The sequence below is a fragment of the Leptopilina heterotoma genome, unplaced genomic scaffold, assembly GCF_015476425.1.
Source record: "Leptopilina heterotoma isolate Lh14 unplaced genomic scaffold, ASM1547642v1 Lhet_133, whole genome shotgun sequence".
Lineage (NCBI taxonomy): Eukaryota > Metazoa > Arthropoda > Insecta > Hymenoptera > Figitidae > Leptopilina > Leptopilina heterotoma.
The window spans coordinates 249,318-270,444 of NW_025110852.1; the positions used below are offsets into that span (position 1 = coordinate 249,318).

A 21,127-nucleotide genomic window follows, 5' to 3' on the forward strand; every position below is an offset into this window, starting at 1 on the left:
ATCTTTTTTTTTACTTCTTCTTCTTCTTCTTCTTCTTCTTCTTCTTCATTTTCTTTATCTTCTTTCTCCGATGATAAAATGAAGACGTGATTTTAAAATTTTATTTATTGAGAGAGTTATTTTTACGAATCATTAACTCTAATGGATTTCATGGCATTCTGCTAGAGAGAAAAACTTGATGAATTTATTTTTTTATTTCTACATTTTTGTTGTTGTTTGTAAATGTTAATGATTGCGGAATATTTTTAATTATTTTGTTTCTTCTCTTTTTTTTATTTTTAATTTCTCTATTTATTTGAAAAAATTTTATATTTCTTCTTTTTCCCTTTTTCTTCTTTTCTACTATTTAATTTCTTCTTTTGTTTTCTTGAAGTTGCTATCTCTTCTGTTTCTCTTTTCAGCTTCTTTTCTATAAATTTATTTCTTCCTCACAGCTTTTATTCATTCTTCTATTTTTTGCTTCTTTTTTTACTATTTTATTTCTTCCATAATTTTTACTTAGTTTTCTATTTTAATTTTTTTCCTTCCTTCTTCTTAAAATAAAAAAATTAAAATAAGCAACGGAAGTAGAAAATGAATAAAATTAAAAAAAAATTACAAAAATATAATTAATATTTCAACAAATGAATAAGAATTTAAAAAGATAGAAAATAAAGGAAATAAATATACAGTCGGGTCCCCATACTGTTAGATTCCAAACTGTTATGTCCTCAGTAGTGTTATGTTTTTGCATAACCTCCAAATTCAGAAGTGTTAGGTGACGTCACGTTACGTCACTAATTTTCAGGGCCGTATTCTTAAGACAAAGGAAAAGGGTGCATATACTTCTAGGCCAAACTTGAGGTGTATATATTTACGTTCCTGAAAGGTGCGCAGTAAGCATTATTTGAGCACATAACAGAGCTGAGTCTGGAGAAGTGGGAAATTTCTGAAAATGTAACAGTATGGGGACCCGACAAATGATTAAAAAATGTTTTTGGATTAAATTACTTTTCGTTTCTCTAGATTCTTCTTTTTAATATTCATTATTATTTTACGTCATTTCACATTCTTTTCTAGCGATTAGTAAGATTATTTATAGTAAATAGGTATTAAATAAAGTTTTCAAATATATTTCAATGAATTGACGTAAACTAACGTAATGAATATTTTTTCTTATTTGAAATTGTTAAAAAATTCCAATGGTACGCCAATTTGTAAATATCAAACGTTCTTCATGAGTTTATATGTAGAGACGAGTACATATTTGCCTAGTAAACAATGAAATTAACATTTTGTAACCTTCAGTTTTGGTAGGAACACATTTTATTATCTCAAGATCATCAATTTTTTACATTTTTTTTAATGATAATTTTAAATCGTTTTCTCTAATGATTAATAAAATGCAAATTATGAAAAATATTTCATTTTATTTAATGTTAAACAATTAAATATTAAATTGAAATTTATTAAAACAAAAAACAATTTTTATAATAAATTCCATTTTTTACGAAATTCTTCATTACGAAAATTTACCAAATTTATAAAATTAACTTTTTTAATATAATTAATGTTTTTTAACTCGAAGTTTATTTATTTATTTATTTAAACACTATTTATTGAAAAAAGTAAATTGAAGTTCATTTTCAATATGAATGTTTCTTCGATTTATATTAAATTCTCTAAAAAATAATTGTAATTCATTTTGAAAACTATAATATTTCCTGCATTATGCAATTCTTTCAAAAAATAATTGAAATCAATTTTGAATATTTATATTTCTCGATTTATTAAACTGTATAAAAAATAAGTATTTAAAATAAAATTTGAAACAAAATTGAAATAAAAAAAAGTTTTTTATTTTAATAGAAAAATTAACAATTTAAAATTACTTTTTATTGAAAAAAAAAGAAAATGGAAATTTCCTTCGAAAAAAACCATTGTCGTGAATCATTGACATACAAACATCCGGTCTTTAAAAAAAAAGGAAAAAAAGAATATAAAAGTAAAATGACCAACTGAGTTCGACTTAATAACCATAGATAACGAAAAGTGCTTTGTAAATATAATAAGGGGGAAGCTATACGTGTGCACAAACGATAGCGACAGGTTTACGTCCTCATACGGGCTGATATACGTCCAAACTGGATAAGAAATATTTTTTCTCACGACAAATTCTATTCTATTGTGCAAAAAGAAATGAGGCTAACAAATTCACACAGATCTTCGAGATTTAAAACTAGTTTATTATTTTTTATTAACTATTTCTAGAAACATTGCTTTGTTACTTGTGACAAATTTATTTTTATTCCAGTCGCATTTTATTTTTAATATTTACTTTATTTTTCATAATATTATTATTCGTTTGATTATTCTTGTTTTTTGTATTTATATTTTTTTATTATTCTTATTTTTATTTATTATTATTTTTTAAAATTATTTTTTTCTCTTTTTTATTTTCATTACTTATTTTTATAATTTTTGTTAATTTTTATTGTCACTTAAATTATTATTTTGTTTATTTTTAATTCAATCTAGGATACTACTATTTTACTATATTCATTAATTAATTTTCATTTATTATTTTTATTTCATTATTCATAATTTGAAATAAATAAAGAAAATTGAAATAAAATGAACAAAATTGAAATAAATTGAAATAAATAAACAGAAGAATCTTATCGAACATCATATTAAACAAAAATCAAGAGATCTCAAGAAGTGATAATATGATACAAATATATATATAGTTCGTTATACATGTAATATACGTACCCAATGGAAAATTTACAACTGGCGGAGTACTGCGCCAGCACTGGCAGTACTGTCAGCTACGCTGACAGACGGCACTGGCATAACTCTGGGATGATAACGCTGTCTAATGCTGGCGAAGTACTGCCTGCCAGTGCTGCCAGACAGCGCTGGCGCAGCACTGGACCGGTGCTGGCTGAGAATATTGCCGCAATAAATGCTGTATTGTTATAAATTAGTCGTAAATTAATAATTATAAATAATTTAACAACAAAATGGTAAATAATATTAATAAATAGTTATTATTCATAAAATATTTCTCTTCTTATAGAAATTGTATTAAAGATGGAGACTAACAATCGATATAGTAAATGAAGTAGAAAAAAATTGTTTATAACATTTAAAAATTAAATAATAAACAATTACAGTAAGTGTGCATTAGATTTTCATATTTTAGTACCTAACGATTGGAATCTAGAAATATCGCAAACCTATGAAAATAAACAAAATTGCTGACGAGGGGAATCGAACCTACGACCTACGGACTAACAGACTAACGCTCTAACCACTATGCTAACGACACATGTGTACAGTAAATTATTAATATCTCAGTATCATTCAGACATACAATTATTGAGTCAAAGATGAGAAAAAAATAGAGATACGTTAGAAATAATAAATTGAAATAAAATAAATTAAACTAAATTTTTAATAATTAAATTAAATTACTTTACTTATTGCATTTAATATTTTACGTAATTCTTAAATTACGTGGTAATTTTTTAATAATTTTTTATTCATAGTAAGAAGTATAATAGTATTTTAATAGGAACCAAATAATTATAATTGAGATTAACGTTTAAATTTTGTTTATAATTTTAATTTGTTCCCAATGGGAAATTGCCAATGCTCACCATTGGCTAAATAATGGACCAATATTGGCTGCCAACAGTTTTTTCTTGGTCAAACATTGGCAACTAATATCGGGCTATTATTGCCAGAGTCTTGGGATGATCACGACTTTGCCAAGCATTGGCAGCCAATATTGGATCACTATTGGCTGCCAAGGCAAATGCCGGACTTTCCAAGCCATGGTTATTCATTGGCAACAAAGATTGGACCAATATTAATGACCAATTATTCACCAATGCTTTAAAATTAAATTAATGCTTGGTTACCAATATTGAACCAACGTTTGAAATCAATATTTTACAAATACCAACACATAGCAAAAATTTTTCAAAAAAAAAAAAAAAAAAATTAAATTAAATCATTAATCTAAAGAAAAAAAAATTAATTTTATTGGAACACTCTGTTAAAAACAGAATGTGATAAAAATCAGACAAAGATAATATTTGTCTAAGTTCGAGAATGCAAGCGTCTCTCCTTATATAGAACTGGTAACACAACTTGCTGGTGAGTGAAAGAAGCTCTGGCGCACCCTGGTGTTCGATTTTGAAATGTCCCGCGCTGCTTCAAAGTATATGCTCGAAATTACTTTGGATAAGTGCCACCAGGGTGCGCCACAGTTTCTTCCTCTCACCAGCAAGTTGTGTTACCAGTTCTATATAAGAAGAGACGCTTGCAATCTCAAACGTAGACAAATATCATCTTTGTCTGATTTTTATCACATTCTGCTTTTAGCAGAGTGTTCCAATTACACTCGATTCTCGTTATAACGACGATCTCGGGACTTCAAAATCTCGATATTACGACGAAAGGAGAGGATCCTACTTCACGTTCTATTCAAACGTCAAATACGTGCTAAATTTTTCGTAAAGTATGTTTATTTATATTAAAAGTTTTTGAATTATGGAATCAGTTTAAAGAAAAAGTAAGTATTTTTAATAATAATCGGATCACTATAGATTCTTTAGGTTAAATAAAGTTAAGAGTCGATTAAATTTGTCGTTTTTTTTGAGTTAACCAACATTTTGGTTAAATTAAATTCTTAAATTCGTTCGTGTTTTTTTTGTCGTTGTATCGAGAGTTTTAATGTTCGTTATAACGAGAGAACGTTGTAACGAGATTCGTTATAACAAGAATCGAGTGTAAATTAATTTTTTTTCTTTAGATTAGTAATTTATTTTTTTTTTTTTTGAAAAATTTTTGCTATACGTTGGTATTTGTAAAATATTGATTTCAAACGTTGGTTCAGTATTGGTAACCAATAAATAACCAAGCATTAATTTAATTTAAAGCATTGGTAATTAATTGGTCACTAATATTGGTCCAATATTTGTTGCCAATGAATATCCAACGCTTGGAAAGTCCGGCATTTGTCTTGGCAGCCAATAGTGATCCAATATTAGCTGCCAATGCTTGGCAAAGTCGTGATCATCCCAAGACTCTGGCAATAGTGGTCCAATATTGGTTGCTATTATTGCACCATCATTGGTACTGCTGGCTCCCAATATAGGACCATTATTGCGCCAATGGTTAATTTCCCATTGGGTTTAAATAATTTATTATTTACACTGAGAAAACTGGAGTATTGGACTTAACATCTGGAGGGACAAATCGTTTATATTTGAGAGTTAGCTATTGGATAACAATCTAAATGGTCAAATTCACCATTGACAGATATTCGTGCCATTTCTCTAACAGAGGGACAAATTAACCATCTTGAGAAATTCCTTCCTTATCCGGCGCGAAATGAATTAAAATAAATTAAATACATAAAATGTCAGAAAAATAATTTCGCGCGCATCAGATCATACACATTTTCTGCGCAACTTTTAACCCTCAGATATAATGGGAGAGAATATACAAGTAGATTTCCATTATCAATTCAAAACTTATTTTAGAAGGACTATTCAACTCTCTTCATAAGCAAAGGAAACATACACTTTTTGAACCTCTGAATTTGACTCTCCAGTTTTCTCAGTGTACAAAATTAGACAATTATGTTAAATTATTATTATTAAATTTAATAAAAATAAAAAATAAACAACTGAAAAGTAAAATATTAATTTTTTCAATAAATTTATATTTGGGTGATTCTACAAACGAAGGACGAAAATCAAGAAAATTTGGACACAACATTTTTTTCTCATTTAAGGTCTGAAAAGTATTTTAACTTCAAGTTAATGGTACTAATAAAGACATCCATAAGTGGCCAGACAAAATATTAAATTTTACAAAAGTTATGGTTATTTATAAACAATTTATCCAGAGAATTAAAATCGTGTCAAGAAAATTCACATTAACATAAAAATTAATGAATGGATTTTTATAAAATTGGTTACTCGGGGGTTTACGGGGTTGCTGATTAAGAATTCAATGTCAGTTTTTCAAAATTCAAAATGGCGGATCCAATATGGCGGACGACTTTTGAAAAAACTGATCGTATTCGTCTAAAAATCGTTACCCGGGGGTTTTTGAGGTTGCTGATTAAGAATCTAATTAAATGAATTTTAACAAAATTGTTCGATTTTTATTAAATTTGATTTTGTAAAATATATTTAAACGTTAAATAAGTTATTAACCTAGAGGAAAAGTTAGAACTAACAATTTACAGCAATAGCAATAGTTATAGCAATTTCTTGAAAATTTAATTAGGATTATTTTAAGACCAAAAAATCGAACAATAGTTGAAAATTGTTAGTTTTACGCTATTTTTAGTGATATAGTATACATCCTATCTCAAAAGTGCCAGACGAATGAGAACCAGACGAATGAGAATTTGGCATTTTTTGTTTAAGAAAATAGAAAAATAACATTAAATGAAAAAATCCTTCAGTACTATCTTATAGAGAATAATAATCTACAAAACATAAGTCTATAGAATAACCAAAAAATAAAATATTTTTTTAAAAAATGTATGCCAGACGAATGAGAATTTGTCTGGTCACAACACAATCTCCGTTAGAAATTGAGAAATCTTGGTTAATAGGTTAGAAGATTCAATAAAACCCGATTGGTATCACATTTAGTTTAGTTTAATTAACAACTACAACGAACAGTCACTTCATCAGAATGTTGATTTTTAATAATTTTTACATTTTTTGCACTGCCAGACGAATGATAAAAAATTCAGGGGACAAACTTCGCGAAGATATTTTATAAATAAGATATAGAGAAACGTCATAATTATTTTCATATTAGTAATCTACAACTATTCAAAATTACTAATTCAGTATGAAATTTCCGCAAAACATTTGAAAAGTGATATTTATTCTCAATATGAACTGTCATTCTCCCAAAGGGACATGCCAGACGAATGAGAATTTAGCACTATAATGTGTATTTTTTGCAAAAAAATATTTTTTTTCATCGGTTTTTTTTCTGTGCCATAATAGAAACCATTAAGATTTACAATTTCCATTAAAAGTAAAATTATTCTTTCCAAAATTAATATACAAAACATGCTTCAGACATCAAAATTCCCTCTTTTGTAGAATCACCCATTTATAAACATTCATAAACTTTTTTTATAATTTTTTTCAAGTTTATGTTAAAAAAGCAATGTTGGCAAAAAGCGCTGTGAACAATTTTTCTATACTCAGCCAGCACTTGCCGCCGTGGCTTGTCCATGCTTTGGCGAATCAAAAATTCTGTACTGCGCCAGCACTAATTGTCGAGGCTCGGCTAGACTACGCCGAACAATCGTCTGAGTACTAAGCCAGTGGTGAACATAGGCACTACACTGTCATTTCCCATTGGGTATGAAGAGAAATTATTTTGCATATAACAAGAAATTGTAATCTATTTCTTTTATTATAAAAATATTGACATCTCTCAAAGTCATTGCCCCTAATAAGTAACAATTTTTTTTCTTTTGTCTCCATCTTTTTTTGACCAAATTAACATGAAATGGAAGATGATGAATTGATGAAAATGTCAGAAAAAAAATAATTCCTTATGCTGTAACCGAAAGTTGTGTAAATATCCGTATTATTTTTTTTAATTCGCGCGATGAAAGCTACTTGCTCTTTCGCCTGGCCCAGATTGGCATGATAAAATGATTGCCGACGGTGAAAGGGTCGAGGTTGAAGTGATTTGTGCGTTACATTTTTTTTCATTTTTATTTTCAAGCCAAAGAAACGTGCTCACTTTATTCATATATAACAAGAGTAGAGGTACAACCACACCAGAGAGCATATTTCGTATACTGCCTCATAATATTTCAAGATGACAGGCTTTCGTTTTGTCCAGCGTTTTATGATTTTCATTTTCGTTATTGTATATAGTTAAAAATAAAACTCTCCCCTTAAAAAACAAGAGAAAAATCTAAAAATAAGTACCAAAAAGCCCTTGAGAAAAAAATACGAAAAAAGTACTGACTGCAGGTAGTATGTAATAAATTAAAATTCCTAATTTTACATTTAGAAAATTTATAATTAATATTTTTTATAAAAACGCAAAATTGTTGGAATCAAAATTTAATTTAAAGAATTTGTAAAGTTCAATAACTTATAATGATTAGATAATCAAAGTATATTCTATTACATTTATTTACGAATTGTTTTAGTTGTAAAATTATTCAAAAACATCAATAGTTTTATACAAAATAAATATTTAATCATTGTTGCTTTTCCATAAGAAAATAAGATTAATAAAAATTTTTAAATTCATACCTTTTTGAAATTCAAGAACTTATAATAATTAAAGATGACCGAGTGATAAAATCATTATTTTATATTACAAAAATATTGTAACTGTAACTTCTTCAAAATTATTTTCATCATTTCAATAATACGTTATTTTCTAGAATTTTTAACTAAAATTCTTCTTTAAATCAATTATTTTTAATAACTTTTGAAAAAGTTCTTTGAGAATTATCAAATCCATTTGTTTACAATTCAATTTTATGAAATTTCGATTATTCGGAAATTCTTTAATTAAATATAATATATTTTAGAAAACAAGTTAGAAAATAAGAACTTTAAATAATTTCAAAAAAATTCGATTAAACTTTTTCAAAAAAATTAATTAAATTCAATTATTTCTAAAAATTCACGCTATAATGCTTTTAATATTCAATTATTATACACGGAGAAAATTTATTCCTGAAATTTTACTGAATTTAGTTCGGTAAAACTGGGATGAAGTGTCAAAACAGTAATTTTTCAAGAACTAGACTGTAAAAGAAATTGCATTGAAAAATAATGTAAAAATCATAAAGCTCACGATACATGTATTAGCGCTTCAGTTACAGTTCGGTAAAACGTAAGCCAAGTGCTCGCTACATTCATATTTATTGAATAGTTCGGTAAAACGTAAGATAAAGTCTTCGGTAAAACTGACGAGTTGCAATTTATTGAATAGTTCGGTAAAACGTAAGTTAAAGTCTTCGGTAAAACTGACGAGTTGCAATTTACTGAAAGTTCGGTAAAACTTGAAGAACAAAAATAAAAAATAATGTTACTTCAGTAGATCTATATTAATACTGCCGTAACTCTCAATTTACCTACTTTAATCACTACCTAAACCCCCTACAATTGTTTACGAACAAATACTAATTGATACACCTGCCTACAGTACATTCTAAACGCATACACTAATACACACATCGCACGCTTTACATTAATGCTTCAGAAAGTTTCAACTGTCCTTATATATTAATCTCAATTTTATTTCACCGCTTGTGAGAAAGATTCAAATTAATAATCTATCGTTGTACAAAATTAAAAATTATTTATATTAATGAATCATTTCTAACTATATTCAAGGTCAATTTATGAAATATTTTTAAATTATGTTTTTATTATTATAAAGAAAAATGTTTAAATTTGTATTTAATGGAATAAAACAATAATTTATGAAAATCCTTATTATTTTCAAATTTTTGTGTTTAAAATTAAAAATATACATATTAAAAGTGCAAGTTGGAAATTATTAAATTAATTAATAGAAAATTAATCTTTCTGAAATATTAAATAATAATTGTGAGGTATTAAAAAGCGAAAAGGAAATAAGCAAGTAAGCAAATAAGGAATAAAGTAAGCAAGAAGGAAATAAGCAAGTAAGAAAGTAAGCAAATCAGAAAGTAAGTAATCAAGAAGGAAATGAGCAAGTAAGCAAAGTAAGCAAGGAGGAAATAAGCAAGTAAGCAAAGTAAGCAAGAAGGAAATAAGAAAGTAAGCAAGCATATAAGGAAGTAAGTAAGCAAAAAGGAAGCAAGCAAGTAAGCAAGAAGGAAATAAGCAAGTAAGAAAGTAAGTAATCAAGAAGGAAATAAGCAAGTAAGAAAAGTAAGCAAGGAGGAAATAAGCAAGTAAGCAAAGTAAGCAAGTAAGCAAAGTAAGTAAGAAGGAAATAAGAAAGTAAGCAAGTAAGCATATAAGGAAGTAAGTAAGCAGAAAGGAAACAAGCAAGTAAGCAAGAAGGAAATTAGGAAGTAAGCAAGAAAGAAATAAGCAAGTAAGCAAAGTAAGCAAGAAAGAAATAAGCAAATAAGAAAGTAAGTAATCAAGAAGGAAATAAGCAAGTAAGCAAAGTAAGCAAGAAGGAAATAAGAAAGTAAGCAAGTAAGCATATAAGGAAGTAAGTAAGCAGAAAGAAAACAAGCAAGTTAGCAAGAAGGAAATTAGGAAGTAAGCAAATAAGTAGGTAAGCAAGTAAGCAAGAAAGAAATAAGCAAGTAAGCAAAGTAAGCAAGAAGGAAAGTAAGCTAGTAAGCAAGCAAGTTATTTCCTTTTTGCTTACTTACTTATGTTTACTTGCTTACTTACTTACTATTATTCATATTTAATTAAAATGAATAAATTTTATGTTAAAAAAATAAGTATGTTATTGCCGTTTTATATTTTCTTTTTACATGATTTAAAAGCATTTATTACATATTTGGCAATTAATAAGTGTTTAAAATAATTAATTAATTGAATTTTAATTTAAATAATAATAAAATGATTATTAATTAAGTCTAAATAAGTTGGAAAAATCAACTATTAGTGTGAAAGTCTTTCATTTGACTGCGGGACACTTGAAATAAAGTATTTCAATCCAGAAAACTAAAACTTTAGGCAAGTCAAGGAAGTTTTACCGAACTATTCCTGAAAACTTACACTTTAGGCAAGTCAAGAAAGTTTTACCGAACTATTCCTGAAACGTTAGTGCCCATCAAGGAGGTATTTATTTAATTTACATTAAACGTTCAGTTTCAATTTTTTTTCAAATTTTACAGTACTAGTTCTTAAGGAATAAAGATATCACATTAGATTTTAAATATTGTTACCGAAAAAATAATATAAAAATTATTAAAAATTACGATTATGCTACTATATCCCAACTTTATTGAAAAATTCGGTAAAATATAGGGAACAAATTTTCTCCGTGTACCAAAAATTTTAACTGAAATTCATTTATAAATCAATTTTTATTAGAAAATTCTACGAAAATTCAATTATTTATAGGGGAGAGTGGGGCAAACCGGACCAGTGGGTAAACCGGACCCCTCTCAATATTTCCGAAATGGCGAAATTGGAAAAAGTGTTGTTTACAAATTTCAAACAACCATGTTTAGTATATACCTTATTTTTTCAATCTGACAGTTTTAGGTTGCGTTTGTGCGACGAAGGGAGCAAAAGTTTTTTTTTTAGTTTTTTTCTACACTTTTACGAATTTTTTCTTAACGGTGTTCGATCAAGAAAGGTATTTAAAAATGGCGGTCAGAAGTTATACTTTTTTTGATACGAATGTTTATCGCAATTGACACATTGATAGTAATTTAAAAAGAATCAGCCGGAATTTTGAAAATTTTTGCTTTAATTTGAGTCTAAGAAATTAAAGATTTTTTAACATATGCAACAATAGGAAGTAAACTAAGAGATTTCTATGTACCCGGTGGGTGCTGCCCTCTGAAGATATTTTTTAATAGCACTAATTTGTTTATATTTCGCTTGTGTGGTTCTAGTTTACTTCCTATCATTCTATTTATATGTATAAATATTCAATTTGTTGGAAGAAAATGAAAGTACAACCATTCAAGATTCCGGCTGATTTTTTAAAAATTGCGATAAATGTCTCAATTGTGATAATAATCCATTTCAGATGAAGCATAAGTTCTGACAGCCATTTTTTAAGGTTTTTCTTGTTCGAACACCCTTAAGGAAATTCTGAGGAAATCGTGTAATGTTTCCAAATATTAGGTCTTAGGTTTTGAAGGTACACACCTCAGGAATATTTACCACCAAAAACTTTGATGAATTTGCAAAGCGTTTCTTTTTGACAAACATTTATTCTCAAAATGGGCCTGTGGGGCGAACTGGACCGTTTTCGGTGGGGCAAACCGGCCATAGGATATTTCCATTGAATTAAAGTTTCATAAAAATTATTTTTAAATAAAATGTTTCTTTCATTAAAATATTTACTTACAATGAAAAATAATTGTCTTTCAATCAGAATTGGACCCTTTAATATTGTTTCTCTGATAATGACAAACATTTTTATTTTTTTATTTAAAAAAATATTTATTTAATTAAAATTCAATCCCGTATTATTATTTTCAATCTACAACCATTGTTTACATGATTCTTTATGTTTTTTATTATTGTAGATTATGTAAATGCAATATTATAAAAAGAAAACCAAACGGTCCGGTTTACCCCAGGGGGTGGGGGAAACCGGACCGTTTGCAAAATTTTTTAAAGCTAACACAACAACTAAACAATAAAAGATAAAGTATAGGTGCCTCTGGAAAAAAGTTGCGCAATTAAATGATGTTTCAAACAAGCCATCGACAAATGAAATCGGTTGATTCGTTTAGTCACAAGAGTCAAAAAACCGTTAGGGGGTCCGGTTTGCCCCACTCTCCCCTATGCAAACATGAATAATTTATTAAATAATTGAATGTTCCTTAAAATTTAATTTTCATAAAGAATTTTTTCAACAAATTTTTAAATTACTGAATTCTTTTGACGAATTTAATAAAATTTTTAAGAATATTACATTTTTCGAAGAATTTGATTAAAATTGTAATAAAAATAATTAAAATTCTGCGATGAGTTGTATTATTTATGAAAATGATTGAATCCCTGTAAAGAATTTTATTATTTATGAAAATAATTGATTTGAATAATTGAAACTTTAATTTTTTTGTTTTGGATTATTCTGTTGAGAGTTAGAACGTACACCGCAAATTTTTGGAGGCGCCTGAGGAAAATCTCATTAGCTCGCTCAATTCTTAATATTTTAAAATTAAAATTTAGAGAAATATTGTTCAAATGTTGCAATATTATATGCAAAACGATAAAATAAATTAACTTTCTGTGTATCGCCAAAAAAAAATCTAAAACGCATACTTTTTTTTCACTGAATTAACTATACCCCCCCCTTAAACAAATTTTTGAACATAATTGAATTTCTGCAATCATTTCTAACTTCTCCAACATTAAATTTTTTTAGTGTTTCTAACTTTTAGTTAAAAGCAAAAGTTTTTAGTTCAAAAGCAAAAAGTCAGTCACTACTTAAGGTTATACTACTCAACAAAAAATTTTTTTTCAATTTTTTCTTATTCGATTAAATGATGCATAAACTATCCAAGAATGATATGTAAATACTATTTTGCCAGGGATTTTAATCATCTGCGGGAACAAATGTAAAAACCTTTTAGGTATACATGGAACAAACAAATAAATAAATAATAAATAATAATACTATTTTGCCAGGGAAAATCCAATAAACTCACAGGAATAAAAAAAAGTCTGACTCCGTTTACACCTTAAATTCAGCCCATGTATTTCACATAAGTCTGTCCTTGTTTAATGGGGCTGACTCCGTTTACACCGTAAATTCAGCCTCGAAAACGGGCTAAAAGTAAAACTTTTTTTTTAGTGTGCTACTTTTAACATGATAATTTAAAATTTTAAACGTATAACGTAAAATTTTTTTTTTAACGTAATTTGTTGATAATTTTTAAGGGTACAAATCAGTTTAATTATAATATAAAATATAAATCATAAATATAAAGAAGTGGTTATGTGGTGCTGGAAAAGCAAAAAAAAAAAGTGAAAAAATTGTTAAGTCACTGTTTTAAATATGTCATATGGGAAATGCGTCCTGAAATTTTAAATGCGATTTTCTCAAAACTACATTTTTCAAAACTGCGTACAATGTAACTCGCTCAATTTTTCATGGATTCATTTGGAATTTTAACTGTAACTTCTCAGATAAATTATCTGGGGAAGTACACACGCTTTTTAAGATTTATAAATAATTAAGATTGTTTTAAACAATTTAAAGTCGATTTTTAGTTAAAAATTTTTTAAAAATGTTAAAACTGATTCTAATTTGTGAATTTTTCATAAAAATAAATATTCGTGGGTATTTTCCTAGCAAAAGTAATGTAGATTAACGACAAATTTTGTTTTTTTCTCTTGGTGCTGTTTGGAGAATGTTATGTTGTACGCAGATTCGCTTCTCGAGAAAAACTCATTTTCTGTTTATCATCAGTTAAGGCGCTATTTTGTATCAAAAGTTATAAATAAAAATTTTTTTCTGTACCTCAAAACGTGTTATTCAAATTTAGAGAATACAAAATAAAAATATAGAAGAAAATAAAAAAAAACTAAGGGGAGATAATTTTTTTCAGTTTTTTTTTAACGGAAGAAACAGTATCAGGTTGACTATATATTACGATGGTTGCATACCAAAGTAGTTAACATGGGAAATCCATGCATATTATATATTTATCTGTCTACCTGGTTTGCCTGTCCGTCCATCTGACAATCCGACAACTCCTGCCACTCATAACAGTACACTCTTTCTATGTTCTTCAGGGTCGAGTCATATAACAACTACAACGAAATTGCAAAAAAAAATAAAATAAGAAAAAAACTACACTTCGTGTATACACTCCTGCTGTTGTAACGAGTAATTAATCGTGCTCCTCATAGTTCAATATGCAAATTGCAAAATGTTATCTGCTATTGCTGCGAAAACATCAGGTAAAAGTTTATAGTTTTGTTAGTTTGTTGTTGCTTCACGCCTTTTTTTAGCTTTCTAAAATTTCACTTCCATTTCAATTGGGAATTTTTCACGTCTCGGTCTTGTTTTGCTGTAAAATTCATATATATTGCAATTAAACACTAAATCTGATTTGGAGATTTTTATACTTCTAAATCAATTGTCTTGGAATTTATTTCTTCTTTTCCTAATCAAAAACTTTTTTTCTTGTTTGTTACTTATCAACTTTGAGAAGTGAACTATTTTTCTCGGTTTAGAAAAAAACAACTGTGCGATTCCATGGGAGATTTTAGTTTTTTCGGAGTAAGTAAACCAATTGCAATGAAACTTAGGAATTTCAATCTACACATAAAAAGAAACATTTTCACCAAATATTACGTCAAAATATTCAGTAGTTTTTGAGATGTCAAAATTTTGGAAAAATTTTCAAATCGTTATATCTTCTTTCCATCTTAACCAAATCACTTAATTCTTTTTGGAAAAAATTCAGCATAAAAAAACGAAAACATTTTTTATATTATGTTTCTAAAAAATTTTTATAAACAAAAAAGTTATTAAATAATAATTGAATAACTTTTGCACGACTAAACGAAATTGAATGAGGCAAACACTAAACAAATCTTCACTGTGATTTTTTTAAGGTTCCGAAAAAAACATGGTACATCACGAAACATTTCTATACAATATTTTAATATTTTTGTTCACTTTTAAGCGTAAACATTAGAAGTTTCTGCTACTTTACGTGCAAATTCAGATGCGCGCGCAGACCTCTCTTTCTAATCATCTACGAACTTCCGGTTTCAGAGAGAGAGGTCTGCGCGCGCATCTGAATTTGCACGTCAAGTAGCAGAAACTTCTAATGTTTACGCTTAAAAGTGAACAAAAATATTAAAATATTGTATAGAAATGTTTCGTGATGTATGTACCATGTTTTTTTCGGATTCTTAAAAAATCGACAGCGAAGATTTGTTTAGTATTTGCCTCATTCAATTTCGTTTAGTCGTGCAAAAGTTATTCAATTATTATTTAATAACTTTTTTGTTTATAAAAATTTTTTAGAAACATAATATAAAAAATGTTTTTGTTTTTTTATGCTGAATTTTTTCCAAAAAGAATTAAGTGATTTGGTTAAGATGGAAAGAAGATATGGGTGATTCTACAAACGAAGGACGAAAATCAAGAAAATTTGGATACAACATTTTTTTCTCATTTAAGTTCTGAAAAGTATTTTAACTTCAAGTTAATGGTACTAATAAAGACATCCATAAGTGGCCAGACAAAATATTAAAAATTACAAAAGTTATGGTTATTTATAAACAATTTATCCAGAGAATTAAAATCGTGTCAAGAAAATTCACATTAACATAAAAATTAATGAATGGATTTTTATAAAATTGGTTACTCGGGGGTTTACGGGGTTGCTGATTAAGAATCCAATGTCAGTTTTTCAAAATTCAAAATGGCGGATCCAATATGGCGGACGACTTTTGAAAAAACTGATCGTATTCGTCTAAAAATCGTTACCCGGGGGTTTTTGAGGTCGCTGATTAAGAATCTAATTAAATGAATTTTAACAAAATTGTTCGATTTTTATTAAATTTGATTTTGTAAAATATATTTAAACGTTAAATAAGTTATTAACCTAGAGGAAAAGTTAGAACTAACAATTTACAAGTTACCACCATTTTCGCAACTTTTGAATCAGATAGTTCCAGATTATTTAAAATACGGAATACTTTATGCATACGGAAATTTCCGAGGACTGAAAAGAAATCGAGTACCCGAAAAAATCGAATACTAAATACTTTGAGTACACCTCTAGTTTTTAACGTTGAGTTTAATTTTGAATTTACTTTTTAATAATTTATTAATTTATTTTTATTTAATTTATTTAAGTAATTAATAATTAATAATAATAATAATAATAAATTGTAATTAATTAATTAATTATGATTATTAAAAACTATTTAAAATCTATTTATTAATTTTTATACATCTATGAACTATAAATATAGTAGTAGAACTAAAAAACATAATTAAATTGTTTAAACAAATTGTAAAAGCAATGGTTAATTTGAAAAAAGTTGACCTCGGATTGGTAATAAGCGAAACAGAAAATCACCGAGTAACGATTTTCAGACGAATATGTTAAGTTTCTCCAAAATCGTCGGCCATATTGGATCCGCCATTTTGAATTTGAAAAATTTTAAAAACTGACATTAGGTTCTTAATCAGCAACCTCGAAAACCCCCAAGTAACGATTTTTACGAGGATCAATAAAAGTCATCGGTTTAATTAATTTTTGTTGTAATTTAATTAATAATTGTTTTTAACAAATTACGGATGGTGTAAATTTAATTAGGATTATTTTAAGACCAGAAAATCGAACAATAGTTGAAAATTGTAAAAAAAACTAAAAATAGCGTAAAACTAACAAGTTTTACGCTATTTTTAGTGATATAGTATACATCCTATCTCAAAAGTGCCAGACGAATGAGAATTTGGCATTTTTTGTTTAAGAAAATAGAAAAATAACATTAAATGAAAAAATCCTTCAGTACTATCTTATAGAGAATAATAATCTACAAAACATAAGTCTATAGAATAACCAAAAAATAAAATATTTTTTTTAAAAAATGTATGCCAGACGAATGAGAATTTGTCTGGTCACAACACAATCTCCGTTAGAAATTGAGAAATCTTGGTTAATAGGTTAGAAGATTCAATAAAACCCGATTGGTATCACATTTAGTTTAGTTTAATTAACAACTACAACGAACAGTCACTTCATCAGAATGTTGATTTTTAATAATTTTTACATTTTTTGCACTGCCAGACGAATGATAAAAAATTCAGGGGACAAACTTCGCGAAGATATTTTATAAATAAGATATAGAGAAACGTCATAATTATTTTCATATTAGTAATCTACAACTATTCAAAATTACTAATTCAGTATGAAATTTCCGCAAAACATTTGAAAAGTGATATTTATTCTCAATATGAACTGTCATTCTCCCAAAGGGACATGCCAGACGAATGAGAATTTAGCACTATAATGTGTATTTTTTGCAAAAAAATATTTTTTTTCATCGGTTTTTTTTCTGTGCCATAATAGAAACCATTAAGATTTACAATTTCCATTAAAAGTAAAATTATTCTTTCCAAAATTAATATACAAAACATGCTTCAGACATCAAAATTCCCTCTTTTGTAGAATCACCCATATAACGATTTCAAAATTTTTCCAAAATTTTGACATCTCAAAAACTACTGAATATTTTGACGTAATATTTGGTGAAAATGTTTCTTTTTATGTGTAGATTGAAATTCCTAAGTTTCATTGCAATTGGTTTACTTACTCCGAAAAAACTAAAATCTCCCATGGAATCGCACAACTGCCTGTCGACTTTTGATCATTTGAACTACAAAAAACATTGAGGAAAATTTCAAATTAATGAAAGTTTTATTTATCTCATGCTTTAATTATTGTTTTAAAAAATGATTATTGTTAAAATTTAAAGATCAAAATATTCCTGTTATAGGAACTTATTCTAAATAATAAATAAATAACCAATTATTTTTCACTAAAAAAGTTACGTAACTTTTCTTATTTCAATTTGTAATGCTCTCTAATTTTAAATCAGTGAAAATCTGTTAAATTACAAAATATCAGTCATTTTTCACTGATTGGACAATTAAAAAATTACGGAAATTTTAGTCACGCATATTGAAAATTTCAGTTAATTTCTAATTGACCAATCAGTGAAAATCGAAAAGTGACTGATATATCAATCATTTTTAATTGATTTAGTTTTAGAGTGTGGTGAATAAAAAAATTTAGCAATTTTAATAATAATTATAATTTTTTATAATTTTATTAAAATTTGTATAAGTAAAAAAGTTTTAATAATTTAACTTTTATTTCCCTCTTTACGTAAATAAAAATATCGAACGACTTTTCTTTATCTATTTTATGAACATAAAATATACAGATTATACGTACTTGTTCACCGAAGGTTTTTTTGTAAAAAAAATTTATTGTCTCTGAACTGATTAGTTTTCATGTTTCTTTTCTATTGTAATACACACAATTATTTTTTCTAAAGTCATACATCGACCCTGGAAAACAATATTACTCAGCTACAATATTGTCAATAAACTTTTTATTTGTCTTTCAGTCATAAAAATCATTTGCTGCAATTTGACATTGAAAAGTATTATTTGTATAATTTAAAACTATTTATATGTTTGAATAATTTTCAATTATTTATTAAGTACTATATAAAACAATTTTCAAGTATTTTAAACAATTATCAATTATTTTAAATTTAACTTTCATTAATTTCAAATTATTCTTTTTAGCACTTTTCAATTGTAATAAATAATTTTCAATAATTTTTTACTATTTTAAAATATTTTCAATAATTTTCAAAAGTTTTAAACAATTATGAATAATTTTGATAAGGGATTATACTGCGGTTTTCTCGAAAACTTGTTTTTGCACGTATCATAGAGACCAGGTCACATATAATATAATATAATACATATAATACTTTATTGGCCCGTTATTAAATAAGTTTTTTCTTTTTTTATCGCACGCTTGTCGGGGAAGTTTAGAATTTTTTATTTTTGTTTGAACATTTTTTTTTCCACGCGAGAAAAAAAATAGTATATTAAGCAACAAGGGTATAAAGGCAGCCATTTGTTTACGGTGATTTTTGTGACACGAGTGGAGGTCGAGGGCGCCCCGAGAACATGGGAGAAAATGGACGCCATTTTCATATGGTCGAACAAATGAGTGACTTTACTCCCTGTCGTCAGCTATCTAAAAGCGCCATTTTTGTGCATGTGGGATAAAAATATAATCTCCTTCGACATTGTACAGTGACAAATGAAAACCTAATTATTATTATTATTAAGGACAAATTTTAATCTTGATATTTTCATCTGCTCATTGCATTAGAAAAAAAGAGAGAAGAACAACAAACAATAGCTTGATTGTTCACAACTTGCATAATAATCAGAAAAAAAATTCTACAAAGCAAACCTCGTTGTTTTACCTACTTTCTTAACTCATTAACTACACTGAGAAAACTGGAGTGTCAAATTCGGAGGTTCAAAAAGTGTATGTTTCCTTTGCTTATGAAGAGAGTTGAATAGTCCTTCTAAAATAAATTCTGAATTGATAATGGAAATCTACTTGTATATTCTCTCCCATTATATCTATGAGGGTTAAAAGTTGCGCAGAAAATGTGTATGATCTGATGCGCGCGAAATTATTTTTCTGACATTTTATGTATTTAATTTAGGGGTTAGGTTGCAATATTTATTCATTTCGCGCCGGATAAGGAAGGAATTTCTCAAGATGGTTAATTTGTCCCTCTGTTAGAGAAATGGCACGAATATCTGTCAATGGTGTATTTGAACATTTAGATTGTTATCCAATAGCTAACTCTCAAATATCAACGATTTGTCACTCCAGATGTTTAGTCCAATACTCCAGTTTTCTCAGTGTATTTTTATACACGTTAATTTCACCCTGAACTATTGGTCGTTGTTTTATGTTGAGTATTTTAGGACAACGCAACGCACAAATGGAGTATGCATATGTGACCTGGACAGTGAAAAGGGACCTTACGTGCGAAAACAAGTTTTCGAGAAAACAGCAGTTAAAGTTTAACTTAGAAAAACCCTTGTAACTTTTTTAAATATTAATATTTTTTAATCAATTTAGGCTTATTTTCTTCACCGTGAATCACAGTATCTAAATAAATAACATAGAAGTAATAAAAATTTTTTTAAAATAATTTTTTATATAAATTAATAACAAACTCCCCAAACATAGAAAAAATAATCTAAGTTTTCTAGCTTGCAACAATAAGTATAAATAAGTGATACATGTTTGTAAGGGTTTTCGAGGCCGCTGATTACGAATATGATGTTAAATTAACAATTTGACAGTTGACAGCTGTCAACTTCTCTAAAAAGTGATCGTTTTTTGTAAAAAAGACAGTAATAAGGTTTTTGAGGTCGCTGATTATGAATATGATATCAAATTTGAATTTTAAGTTGACAGTTGTCAAAGAAACTGTCAACTTTTCTAAATAATAAAAAATTATCGTCTTCGTTATTTTAATTTGTATAATAACAAAAAATCAGTTTTTTCGTATTTTTACTCTTGTTTCTTTTAACTTAAAAATTTTTTTTTTAGAACTTCTAATCAACTTATGATTTTTTGGTTTTCACCATCTTAAAGAGCGTTTCAAACCCTATCCGAATCAACAAAAAAGTAAAAAATGATTTTTTGACACGTAAGGTCCCTTTTCATAGACCAGGTCACATATATGTAATTGTTAACAAGTACCACACACTATCATTTTACCAGCGTCCTCGACCGAGAATTCTGAGCATGCCCTAATGGACTATATAATATAATTACGTCAAGGATAATTGAGATCCTGTGTAACTCGATTTGCAGGACGACAGT

General features: G+C 27.4%; 1 protein-coding gene across 1 annotated transcript in view; it reads left to right on the top strand.

The window, feature by feature from the left end:
• The window catches only part of LOC122513079 (protein Shroom), a 259,002-nt gene that overhangs the window by 167,099 nt on the left and 70,776 nt on the right, over nucleotides 1–21,127 (top strand). The window lies entirely within an intron of this gene.